The sequence below is a fragment of the Capsicum annuum genome, chromosome 4 (genome assembly GCF_002878395.1).
Source record: "Capsicum annuum cultivar UCD-10X-F1 chromosome 4, UCD10Xv1.1, whole genome shotgun sequence".
In the NCBI taxonomy this organism is placed as follows: domain Eukaryota; kingdom Viridiplantae; phylum Streptophyta; class Magnoliopsida; order Solanales; family Solanaceae; genus Capsicum; species Capsicum annuum.
The window spans coordinates 183,042,149-183,054,459 of NC_061114.1; the positions used below are offsets into that span (position 1 = coordinate 183,042,149).

Below are 12,311 nucleotides of genomic sequence, written 5' to 3' on the forward strand. Positions count from 1 at the left end.
ATATATATATATATATATATATATATTATTTATATAATTTTGTTTTTCCAGTTTAACCATTTTTTTTCAAAAAATAAAAAAACTGGACCGTTCAACCGAATTTCTAAAATTTTAAACCAAAATCGATCCAAAAATTAAAATCAAAATTAAATTTCAATTTGATTTTTGAGATTTTTCGGTTTGAACCTAAAATTAAACAAAAAAGATGTACCAAAATATATTAATTGATACAAAATAAAAAAACTTTTATCATAAGTAAAAACTTAAACAAACAAATGTACCAAAATAGTATATTAATCGATATAAATTTTTTTAGGGAAAACGTATTCCCTCCTTTTTTTTCCACTTGACAGCTCAGTGGTGTCCATCCATTTTCTCTCAATTCAATTCTCTTAAGTCACAAAACAAATTAATCTCACAAAAACTCTCTAAAAAGTCTCCTCTCAATTGTTTTCCTTATTTTCCATTCTCAATTTACGATGGTTCCTCTGTCTCAATCAGGTATTGTACCTCTGTTGAGTAACAATTGTTAATGTTGTTAAGGAAAAAACTTTATTACCAGATTATGTTGTTAATATTGATATTTTCTGGCAAATTTGTTAATGTTGTTAATGGGTTCTTTCTATTGATATGATTGGAGTAACAATTGTTAAGGTTGTTAAGGAAACAAGACTCTGTTACCATACTCTGTTGTTAATGTTGGTATTTTCTAGAAAATTTGTTAATGTTGTTAATGTATTTTTTCTATTGACATGATTTGAGTAACAATTGTTAATATTGTTAATGGGTTCTTGACTCTGTTACTAGACTCTGTTGTTAATGTTGAAAGGTCCTTAGAACCGTACAAAGGTAAGTCACATAATTCCATGGTTGAAGTACTATCCAAAAATGCTACAAAATTTATGGCTTCAATTGCATCACTTACTACAATTGTGTCTTCTTTTACTGCTAAAACTATGGGTGTTTACGATTGAAACTGTTGTTAGCGATTTTCTATTTGCCTTTTCTAATATTGCATTAGTGTTTCTTGTTATTGCTGCTCTAGGATTTATCTCTTTGTTTTAGCAGAATCTAGATTATCCCTTCTGTCAAATAATAGATAAATATGCTTCAGTAATATTCCCTATTTGTGGACAAACACTTACTTATGATTCATTAACATATTTGGATACATCTGAAGCTTCTTTCGTGGATAAGTTACTGAATGCGAGTAAGAATAAGATTAAGCTTTTGGATAGTCATAGAAAGAATTATTAAGTGGTTGAGTAAGTGAACTTTGGTTGTTATGGATGATATTTTAATTGGATCGCACTTGAACTGCTATGAGAACTGAAAGAATCATATATACGGCCAAGAGTTAGTTTAGTCAGATTCACTTCTCTTACTACCTTTTTTTGGGTCTTTCCACATTCTAACCTCTCTAGGGGAAAATAAGGGACATAAAAGAACTTGTTCTTTTCTTCATATTGTATAATATCTATCCATTCTCATTTACTTATCATACCAAAACTGTTTCTATGATCCTACTCTACTAAATCTTTTGTGACTTTAGCTTTCATTTCTAGCCATCAGATAAGCAACCTCTGGAAAAGACATATCTATTCTAACCTAATATGCATAAGGTAGTATTAATCTGATACCTATTTTCTGATGAATTTTCTATAGTTAGGTTATGTCTTCCCAGCCTAAGTCTGCTAAGCTATGGTACAACTATGTTTGACCTCCTTTTGCCTAACATTGATCAAATAAAAACATACAGAGTAAGTGTTAGCTCTAATTGTTATCTCAATCTGCAAATATTACCATTACATCTGCCAGATGAGTTTTCTATACTGAAGTCCAATAGATGATGCACTTATCCACTGTGTTCCTGCTAATTCCCTTTTCTTTTCAAGTAACTCAAATTCTATAAGATATGATTCTTGTATCCATTTAGGAAATTTATTGGATCAATTTTACATTTTTAATGTAGTATAACTAACTTAAGTTACCAGAAAATCAATCTACAAAGGAGCTTATTCTTTTGGCTACCAGAAAGCTTAACAAGTTTAGAGCACTAGAATTCTATTTGAGTGAAATGTGAGCTACAGACTAGCCATCATAGGCTAAAGAAAGCAGGCGTCTATTTTGAATGCTTCATTGAAAAACTATAATCGAAAGGTTTATGGAAAGTTTGAATTGTTTCATCATGTTGGTTGACTTTGAACTTTATGCAATCATATTATTGTCTTTGTTGACTGTATTGGCTCAATAACTCTTTAGTGAAAATGAAGACCAGGAACTCTTTAAATTTTATTATTATGTGTTTTTATATATGGTATCTTTTGATTCAAAAATGACTATTCCGGAGCATTGAAAATGGATGATAAATATACTTCTTCCTGGTAAAGTGGCATATACAGATGAATTTATAAAAGGCATGGAAGAGTTCATTAAATTTGCTTGTAGTCAACCAAAGTACTTGTCTGAGAAAGTCATAAGGTGTCCTTGTAAAATTTGTAAGAACATGAAACACTTGATGCCCGATGAAGTTAATGTTCATATTTTTAAGAAAGGGTTCACTCCAGGATATTGGTATTGGACTTCACATGGAGAGGAAGCTACTTCAATTAATTTGAATGAACATGTCCATTCAAGTGCTTCAACTAGTCCTCAAGGATGTATCTTTGACATGTCTTGAAGCAGTCAAAGTAATATTCTAGCGGAAGACTCTAAACAAGTAAATAAGTATCAAGGTGTGGTGTATGATGCTGCTGGGATAGAAATCGATCATTATGTTGAGCCTATTGTAGAATAGTCTCTAAATATGGGTGCTAACAAATTTTACGAAATGTTGAATTCAGCTCAAGAACCCTTATGGCCTAGATGTAAATATTCAAAGTTGTCTACAACTGTTAGAATGATGAGTATTAAATATGAATATAATATGTCTCATGGTTTTTTTAATGCAATGGCACAATTGATGAAGGATACAAGCTATCCAGATAGTAAGATACCTCTTGATTACTATCGAGCAAAGAAGTTAGTGGCGGGGCTTGGTTTAACTAGTCGAAAGATTGATTGTTGTGTTAATGGATGTATGTTGTATTACAAGGCTGATCAAGAGATGATAGAATTCAAGTTTTATAAGGAACCTCGCTATAAAGAACGCATGGCAAAGAACGGTAGCAAAAAAGTTCCGCACAAGACTATGCATTACCTGCCACTTATTCCTAGGCTTCAACATCTATATGCTTCAACTCGATCTGCAGAGCACATGAGGTGGCACTCTGAGAATCGAAGGGAAGAAAGTGTTTTGTGTCACCCTTCAGATGGAGAAGCATGGAAATATTTTGATCAAACTTATCCATACTTTGCTTCAGAGCCTAGGAATGTCAGGCTCGGTCTTTGTTCTAATGGTTTTACTCCTTATAGGCAGTCAGCATCACCGTACTCTTGTTGGCCCGTGATTGTTACTCCTTATAATCTTCCTCCTGATATGTGTATGATTCTCGATATATGTTCTTAACATTCATAATTCCAGGTCCTCGCAATCCCAAGAATAAAATCTATGTGTATCTTCAACCATTAATAGATGAGTTGTTACAATTATGGACAGAAGGTGCACTAACTTATGACGTGTAAAAGAAGGAAAATTTTCTTATGTGAGCAATATTGATGTGGACAATTAATGATTTTCCTGCTTGTGGCATGTTGTCAGGATGGAGCACAACAGGTAAATTAGCATGCCCAATTTGCATAGAACAAACAAAAATTTTTAGTTTGAAAAATGGAAGAAAAGTTACTTGGTTTGATTGTAACCGTCAATTCTTGCCTCTCAATCATGAATTTAGAAGAAATAAGAATTCCTTTTATAAAGGAAAAGAGAAAAGTCTAGGCCTCCTCCTAGGTTAACTGGAGATCAGGTGTGGGAAAAGTGAGAGGGTTTTCTACGATCACTGAATCTGGTCCACAAAAATTTTATGGCTATGGAAAATCACATAATTGGACCAAAAAAGCATTTTTTGGGATTTGCCATATTGGAGGACCCATCCAGTTCCCAAAAATATTGATGTAATGCATAAAGAGAAGAACTTCTTTGATAATATTTTTCATACTGTCATGGACTAAAAGGAGAGGACAAAGGATAACGAAAAGGCAAGAATGGATTTGGAAGAGCATTGTCAGCGAAATGATTTACCCTTGCAATTGAATAACGATGGGAGATGGATTAAACTAAAAACAAAGTTTACTTTAAATAATGATCGAAAGAAAGATGTATGTGAATGGGTTGATCAACTTAAGATGCCTGATGGATATGCTTCTAATTTGGGTAGATGTATTGACATGGAGCATTTAAAGTTATTTGGGATGAAAAGTCACGACTGCCATATTTTCATGTAATATCTTATGCCAGTTGCTTTTAGCTCTCTTCCAAAACCTATATGGAAGTCACTATCTGAACTCAGTCTATTCTTTAAAGATTTGTGCTCAACAGTATTACGGGTGGATCATCTTATGCAAATGGAACAAAATGTTTTTGTAATCTTGTGTAAGTTGCAAAAAATATTTCCACCTAGCTTTTTTGATTCGATGGAGAACTTACCAATTCATTTGCCTTACGAAGCAAGATTTTGTGGGCTAGTTCAATATCGATGGATGTATCCATTTGAAAGGTATAAAATTTTATTACTTGTCTCATTATTTTATTAGATAATTATTTTATTTCCTAAAAACAATTATAGGTTCCTAAACAAGATTAAAAAGACTGTAAAAAAAGCCAGAGTTGAAGGATCTATTTGTCAACCATATTTGGCTCAAGAAATCTCATACTTTGCTTCCCATTATTTTAAATCTCATGCCCTATGTAGAAATAAAAGATTTGGGTGTAATTATAATGTCGTTGAAAAAAATGCAACTCACCCAACACTATCAGTCTTTAATTATCCTGGCCAAATTTATGGTAAGAAGGATGGTGATATTCGATGGCTAGATGATAAAGAAGTTGTTGAAGCATAATTTCATGTTCTTATAAATTGTGATGAGGTTAATCCTTTTATCAAGTAAGTATCAACCATATTGTTCATTTAACTATTATATTTGGGTTGAAACTAATGTGCTAATGTAAGTACATGCAGTTTGTATGAGCAAATCCTGAGAGATACTTACAGTGATCTTACTAACGATGTCATTGATAAACAAATTGAAGAAGACTTTCCATGATGGTTCAAAGATTATGTATGAATCGATTATTTTAATAAAGGATATATCAGTTAAAATGCATATCTAATATACTTCAATTATTTGCTAGGTGAAAAGTAATCCATAAGAGATGCTGCAGAATCTATATTTGCAAATCTTAACAATGGGATCATTAAGAAAGGCAAAGTCTTGGCCTATTTATTTTATAAATGGATACAAGTTTCATACTTATTCTTGAGGTGGAGGAAAAAGTACATATAACAGCGGGGTGTGTGTTACTAGTATTGGACAAGATGGCATTACAAGTGAATATTATGGTGTTCTTAAGGAGATTATCGAATTTGAATGGTCAATGACATCATTTATGAAGTTAGTTTTATTTTATTGTGATTAATTTGATCCCTCAAAACATGGCATGAAAGTTGATATCTAATTTGGTATTGTCAAGGTTCTAAAAAGAGAAAGATATTCTAAATTTGACCCTTTAATCTTTCCACAAGCTGCAACTCAAGTTTATTATGCAAATCATCTGAAAGAAAAGGAAATAAGGATGATTGGTGGGTGGTTATAAAGACAAAGACAAGAGGAGCTATAGATACACATATAATTTGGACATTGCTTACCAAGAGAAGCAATTATGTTTTAGTACAAGTATAGAGGATGACCCAATTGATTGCTTACGTGATGACCAAACTGATGGTGAAGAGGTTAATAGAAAAAGTTTTCAAACTGTTATTAATGAAAATGAATGTGATATAATTGAAGAGGGGGGGGGGGAGGTGAGGATATATAAAATGAATAAGAGAAAGGTGATGAGGAGACATCAAGTAAAGAAGCTAATGATGAAAAGGAGGAAACAAGTGAAGAGGAAGACTTTTTTGATAGTGATGATTCAGCAAGTCCCTTTCATACTCAAGAGGAAGATGAAGATGAATATGATGAGGATTGAGAATATTATATTTTTGATTTCTTTTGTCAATGTACAATACTATATTTGATTAAAACTACTATGATTTTTGTCAAAATTATTGTTATTTTCTTGTCTATGGGAAGAGAATTCACTTGTTAAATTTAAGTACTCATACAAACTATGTGTCATATGACTGCTTGTTTAATTTAAGTACTCACTTGCTTATGAAGATCTCCGCTTTGAGTCTTGTGTTTTTTACTTCTGATGTTACTAGAAATATCTTGCTTAGGTATTTGCCGATATCATTTAATCAGCCTATTGGTGCTACTACACTTTACTTTACTGCTTTATTTGCATACCTGATGACATTGAAGAGGGAGGATTGGTTGACTTATGTCACTCCAGTTCTTTTTTTTTTTCTACAAATAATCTACTTTTGTAAGTGAAATCAACATGAACTTGTCTAATATTCCTTATAGCTCTAACATTCTTTATTCACAAGCTGAAATCAGCTGTATCATGAATCACGATATCCATTTTGCTTCATTTAGACCTTTTTCACTCTAATACTTAATAAGATCGTTCTGTTTACTCTAATATATTATTTTTATCACCTTTATTTATGTGTTGTTCATCAATTAAAACACTAATATATTATTTTTCTATTTTTATTTGATGCAGGTGCAAGGTGTAGAATATAAAAGAGCTGGATTGCCTAATGGAAAAGAAGAGAAGTCAAGTAAAAAAAATGGACAATAGAGTGACAAACAGTTCAATTGACTCCCATAATTCCATCAGGATCCCTTCAATCTCATACTGGTTCACCTCATGTGAATAACTCTTCCTCACATCAACCAAATCCTAAAGTCAATCAATCCCAGAATTATAACATTGTTTTTCCTCCCATAGTACCATTACAATCCCTCTATTCCCATACTAGTCTACTTCATGTAAATGAGTCTCAACCTAATATTGGGATCAACCAACCCCAGCCTGCTATTATTGAATCTCCACCTCAATCTAATCGGTCTCAACCTACAAATCAAGATTCTGAACCATTAATGTCACCTACTCTAGCCACCTCACCTAATATAGTTGACAATGTAGCCGATGATAATCAAATATGGATTGTGCCTTAAGGGGATCGGTAATATGACTAACGTTTAATAATACATATATTTTGGTGAACTATTTATATGTGCAGATGTTTGATAACTGCTATATGTTATGTAGGTTTGATCCACACAAGGTAGTTATTGATGGTATTGCTACTTGAATTCAGAGTAAGTTTGAATTGGCTAGACCTTCATGGAAGAAGTTTCCAGAAACTACTCGCGAAATATGGTTTGAGGAATTCAAGATAAAAAATTTATACATTCTGATTCATGTATAAATATAATTATGGGACTATATAGGTAGTATTTTATTCATTTGATATTTGCAAAAGAAATTTAAGTGGCTTCCTCTCTATAATGATGCTATATGGTCTAATTTTAATAAAAGGGCATCTTAATAAATGACTCAACTTTTTCAAAATGTTAGAAAAAAATTGCCTCTAAAGCCACATTGGATGGGAGATGCAGTATTCAAGGAGATGAAGGTGTATTTGGAGTATGATGAGTTCAAAATAAAGTCTGAACGAAATAAAGACAATCGTGATTCAAATGCCGGTGCATCACATCATATAGGTGGTTGTGTACCTCATCATTTGATTTATAAGAGAATGGTAATTGTAAATCTTTTTAAATATATTTCTTTAAATAAAATAATATCATATTCAATGTTGATAACATGCATATCTTTTTTTGAATATATATAGAAAGAAGCTGCTGGAACAGATCCTTCTGTTTTAGAATTTTATTTTCGAACTCATCGCAAGAAAAGTGATGAAGGTTGGGTAACTGAGAAAGCTAAAGCTACTTATGTAAGTGATTATTTACTTGTTTACTACTTGAGTTCATTTCAATCTTGAAGTAGTGAAGCTGTGTGGGGCCAATTTTGATTCACTACTTCTTATTGCAATCTTGTTCTCTTAATATCTATTTTTTGTTGTAATCTTGAACTGTAGTGAAGTTGTGTGTGGCCTATTTCAATTCACTAGCATTGTTATTGACATCTTGTTGTTCTTGTTGTGGTTTGCTTCTTGTGTTTTTGAACTTGATCTCATATCAATAATGATAATATAAAATGAGCTTACAATAAAGAAATGGGATTCATTTAGCTAATCCCAACTTTTTTGGGACATAGTCATAAATGTTGTATTATGTTCGAATAAGTGCTTTAGAACCATTTAGTTAATATGGAAGTAATTGAAGTCGAGCAGTAGAATTAGTGGGTCTAATGCTGAGGTTTCAATATTTGTGTTAAGATTTTCTGCTTGGACTGTCAATTTCAATTGGTTTAACAGTTTCCCATATGTTAGCATATGTCCTATGCTTTCATATAGTTAGATGACTGCATTAACTTGTATAAAAATTAATTGAAGAAAGTCTTGGGATATATCGATGTACATACTATATCTGAAATAATAAGATATGTTTTTGAAACAATAACTAGATTGTTTAAAATAGTAATAATTTGCTAAACCGTGATTGAGAACTAGTTTTGCCATTCACGATAATATTCTTCAACAACAAAGTTACCTACCTGATATCTTTACCTATTTGTATGAACGTATTGGGGCTTTTTATCCATTTCTTTAGTAACATGTTAGAAAACCATTGTTTTACCTCTCTACCTCGTCTATAAGCACCTTCTATAACATGGTTTTGTCTCCCTTAGAGGTTGATTATCCCTTGGTTATTCATGTCAGTATACATGGCCAAACCTTGTACATTTTTCACAAAATAGATGTTTCCAGTCATAAGCCACCTGTTGGTTATTAATCTTTCCACTGGGATCAGAAATCTCAACCACATCTGTTAGATCTTGAGTCACGTTCATCTTCACTAAGAGTCTAGCGACGGACACTCTATTGTAGCTAGAGACCTAGAATAACACTAGTTTTCCAGTAGTTCACCATTGAAATCAGAGACTGCAACCTCCTGGACAGAAGAGAAGGTGGTTTTTTATACATCAGCATTCCAATTCCCTCAATTGTAGCTACGACGACTCCAGCTACTAATACATCCCAATCACCAGTCTGCCCTAGGATAGTAGCCAAGGCATTTGCTATATAAAAACCTAGGAGAAGTAGAAATACTTTCATAGGAAAATTTTTCCTAGCTGAATTAAGCTTTTCCAAGAACTGCCTGCCTCTAGCACCTACTATCCTTCCTAAATGTGTTCCACCTAGATCACGACCATCGCCATTGAGGTCATCTTGATCATCACTACTGGGAATTCTTCCTGTATCCAGAGAAAATGCTATTCTTGAACCATGTCTTCTTTTCTAGGACCTAATATTAGTAGATCGCATACATTTTAGACCAATCTTTGAAATTTGTTCAGTTACTTCTAGATTGTTAGAGAAATCCTGGATATTTGAACTTTTTGAAACTACAAACAATTGTCCAAGGCTTTTATTCTCAGCTGCCGACAAAGACTGCAACATGATTGCATTCATTCTATATGCCATGAACTTAAGAAATCTTGATTCAGTAACCCCACAACAAATGATTGGTAGCCTTTCACCTATGCGTCTAGAGAAAGATGAAACTCTATTTGATTCAGATTCTATTTAGTTTCTAGGATAAAAATTGTGGGTTTATGGGTATGAGGGAGAATGGTTGTAGAACCACAAAGAGTGAAAGTGTGACCTTAGATGGCGACCCATACTATTGATAGAATATGGACCGAAAAAGAGAACATCATCTCTATTCTGCATATTTTGGAGCTTTAATATGTAAAAGCCATCATCATGATTGTACAACTCAGGTTCAGCAACAAACTTCCAATAGCGATCTATATAGTTTCGCATATATGAGAAAGGAGCCTCTGCAAACGTGGAAACTACAAGGGCATTATTCCATTCATGTGTTTGATTTTCAATTTTAGGTGCTTCTAGTATTACCATAGGTCTGTCATCAATAACAGTTAGGGGTTTAAAATTAAGAGTCATACCAGTAGATATTGTATGGTTAAAGGTTAATAAGTTGGACCAAGCATTCCCCTTCTCCTTGGCAGAACCTTCCCCCAAATTGAGTTGTCAAGCTACTTCGTGAATCCCTTGGTGTGTCACCATAATGTTCTGATTCATACCCGTCTGTCAAGTGCTGTGAGACGCTTTCAATTCACCTTGATTCACATTTTCTTATATCATTTGGCTTGTAGAACCAATTTCCCTTATCAATTTCCTAGATCCCACATCGCCAGTAGTAACAACACCCACAGTCAAGCTAGGGCTAGGTGGAGCTATAGTGATTTTATTCAAGTTTCCTTGTACTCCAGTGTTCATACTAGTTGTCATTCCACTTCGATTCATTTTCAGCAGTGATATTCTCCTTACCACATATTTTCCAACCAAATCCTCCGTTGTTGGGGAGGTCCTAATTGTCAAATGGACTTTCTTTCTAGGTCTGCCTCTTTCTCTCTTTATCATCAAAATGGTATTGGTGCATGTTAGAAAAGAGAGCTAAGACGTACACCCTCTAGTGATTTTCTTTTCAAAACATCCTTTCCTTCTAGCTAACTTAATTACTATTTTGCAGTAACTTAACAAAAATGCAATTATCTATGTAATTATCATTTATAGGCAACCACATTGGATGACCCTAGGGAGTGAGTATTGAAAGTAGTGTTTCCTTAAATGTGGGAGTTTTGGCTATTGTTAGGATTCTTTACAGTCCCAATAAGCTCTTAGGTATGACTTGATATGTTGTGCCCCATAGCAGGTATGAATTTGATTTCTTCAGGCCGGTATACAGTTTTGAATTTGAGATAATTGTTAAATTGTTTAATTGTCCGCTGGTAGCTTGATGATTCACTTGAGAAAAAAAGTTCAATAAAATAATTATGTTTAGCACAACTTCACTTGATGTAATGTCCTGGCGTGAGCGCTCATCTTACTGAACAGTTAAGACATCTGTGTATAGAGCACTACATATGTAAGTAGACAAAAATAAATAATAGATAGTATGACAAATTCTTGTCCTTTTTTATTTTCATTACCTAGGAAAAAAAATGCAAATCAAGAACGAGAATGAAACTAAGTTCTGGTAAGGTTAAACTATGGTGTTCATATCTGTATATAGGTTCTTCGTTTAAGTATAGCACTCGAGAAGTGTGTTTAGTAGTTTTCTCATTGGCCCTCTCTTGGCCCTGTAACATCAAATCAAAATCAAAGAGATTATGATTCGAAGGATTACTTGGCACTATAATACCATGGAGATTAAAATCCCCCATTAGTTTCCACAAGTTAACATCTTGATAGACAAGAAGAACACACTTAAAATACCATTGTTTGTTGATAGAACAATTCAGACAATTAGACGACCCTCTATGTAGGGATACAATGATCTAGTGTAATTCTCAAGAATGCAGCTGCATCAGTAGATAAGTATATATCAGGGATGTAAATTTTATAATAGCAAATTAAAGAGGTCAAAAGATGTAAATATTAGTTTTTCCACATAATTTTTGCATAATTGTACTCGTTCAGTAGATGTATCTGTGACCTAACTAGCTACTTAGATATTGATGAAGTTTATAGAATTTCTTCCCTAAAGAAAGGATAGGAACCTGCTTGCATTTACCTGATGAATAGATTAGCGATCAAAGACTGACTAAGAAGAAAAGGCCGGATTTCCCTTACTTTTTAGGCTATCACAACAATTTTATCAAGCATGGATGGTCTTCAATTAGTAAGCTTTAGTGGCAGATATAAAGGTTAATAATATTTGTAAGTTGCGCTATTGGTCTTTGTTGTTGTCAACATATATAGACTAATCTCTGTTGTTGTCATCTAGTTCATATTTAAAAATATACAAACCTCTGTCGCTGTCATCTGGTTCAATGATTTACTATTGATTAAGTGCTATGTAAATGAGAAGTTAGTCTATTAATAATGTAGCAACGGTTAATCTATAATCTAATATAATTTATGCTAATAATATATTTCTTACCACTTTTTATGGTCTGACTTAACATATCCTTATACAGAATGAGTTTGAAAGAAAGAAACAAGAAATATTAGCTGTTCAAAGTGCATCAGCTGTGGATGGAGAAACTAATTCAGCTAGTCAGTCAGCTCAGTTAAGTAAAATGAATACCTGGGTGCAAT

General features: G+C 33.1%; 1 pseudogene; it reads right to left on the minus strand.

Annotated features, from left to right (window-relative positions):
• Positions 1 to 9,071: 9,071 nt before the first annotated feature.
• Positions 9,072 to 9,668, minus strand: LOC107869612 (annotated as a pseudogene).
• Between the last annotated feature and the right edge of the window lie 2,643 nt (positions 9,669 to 12,311).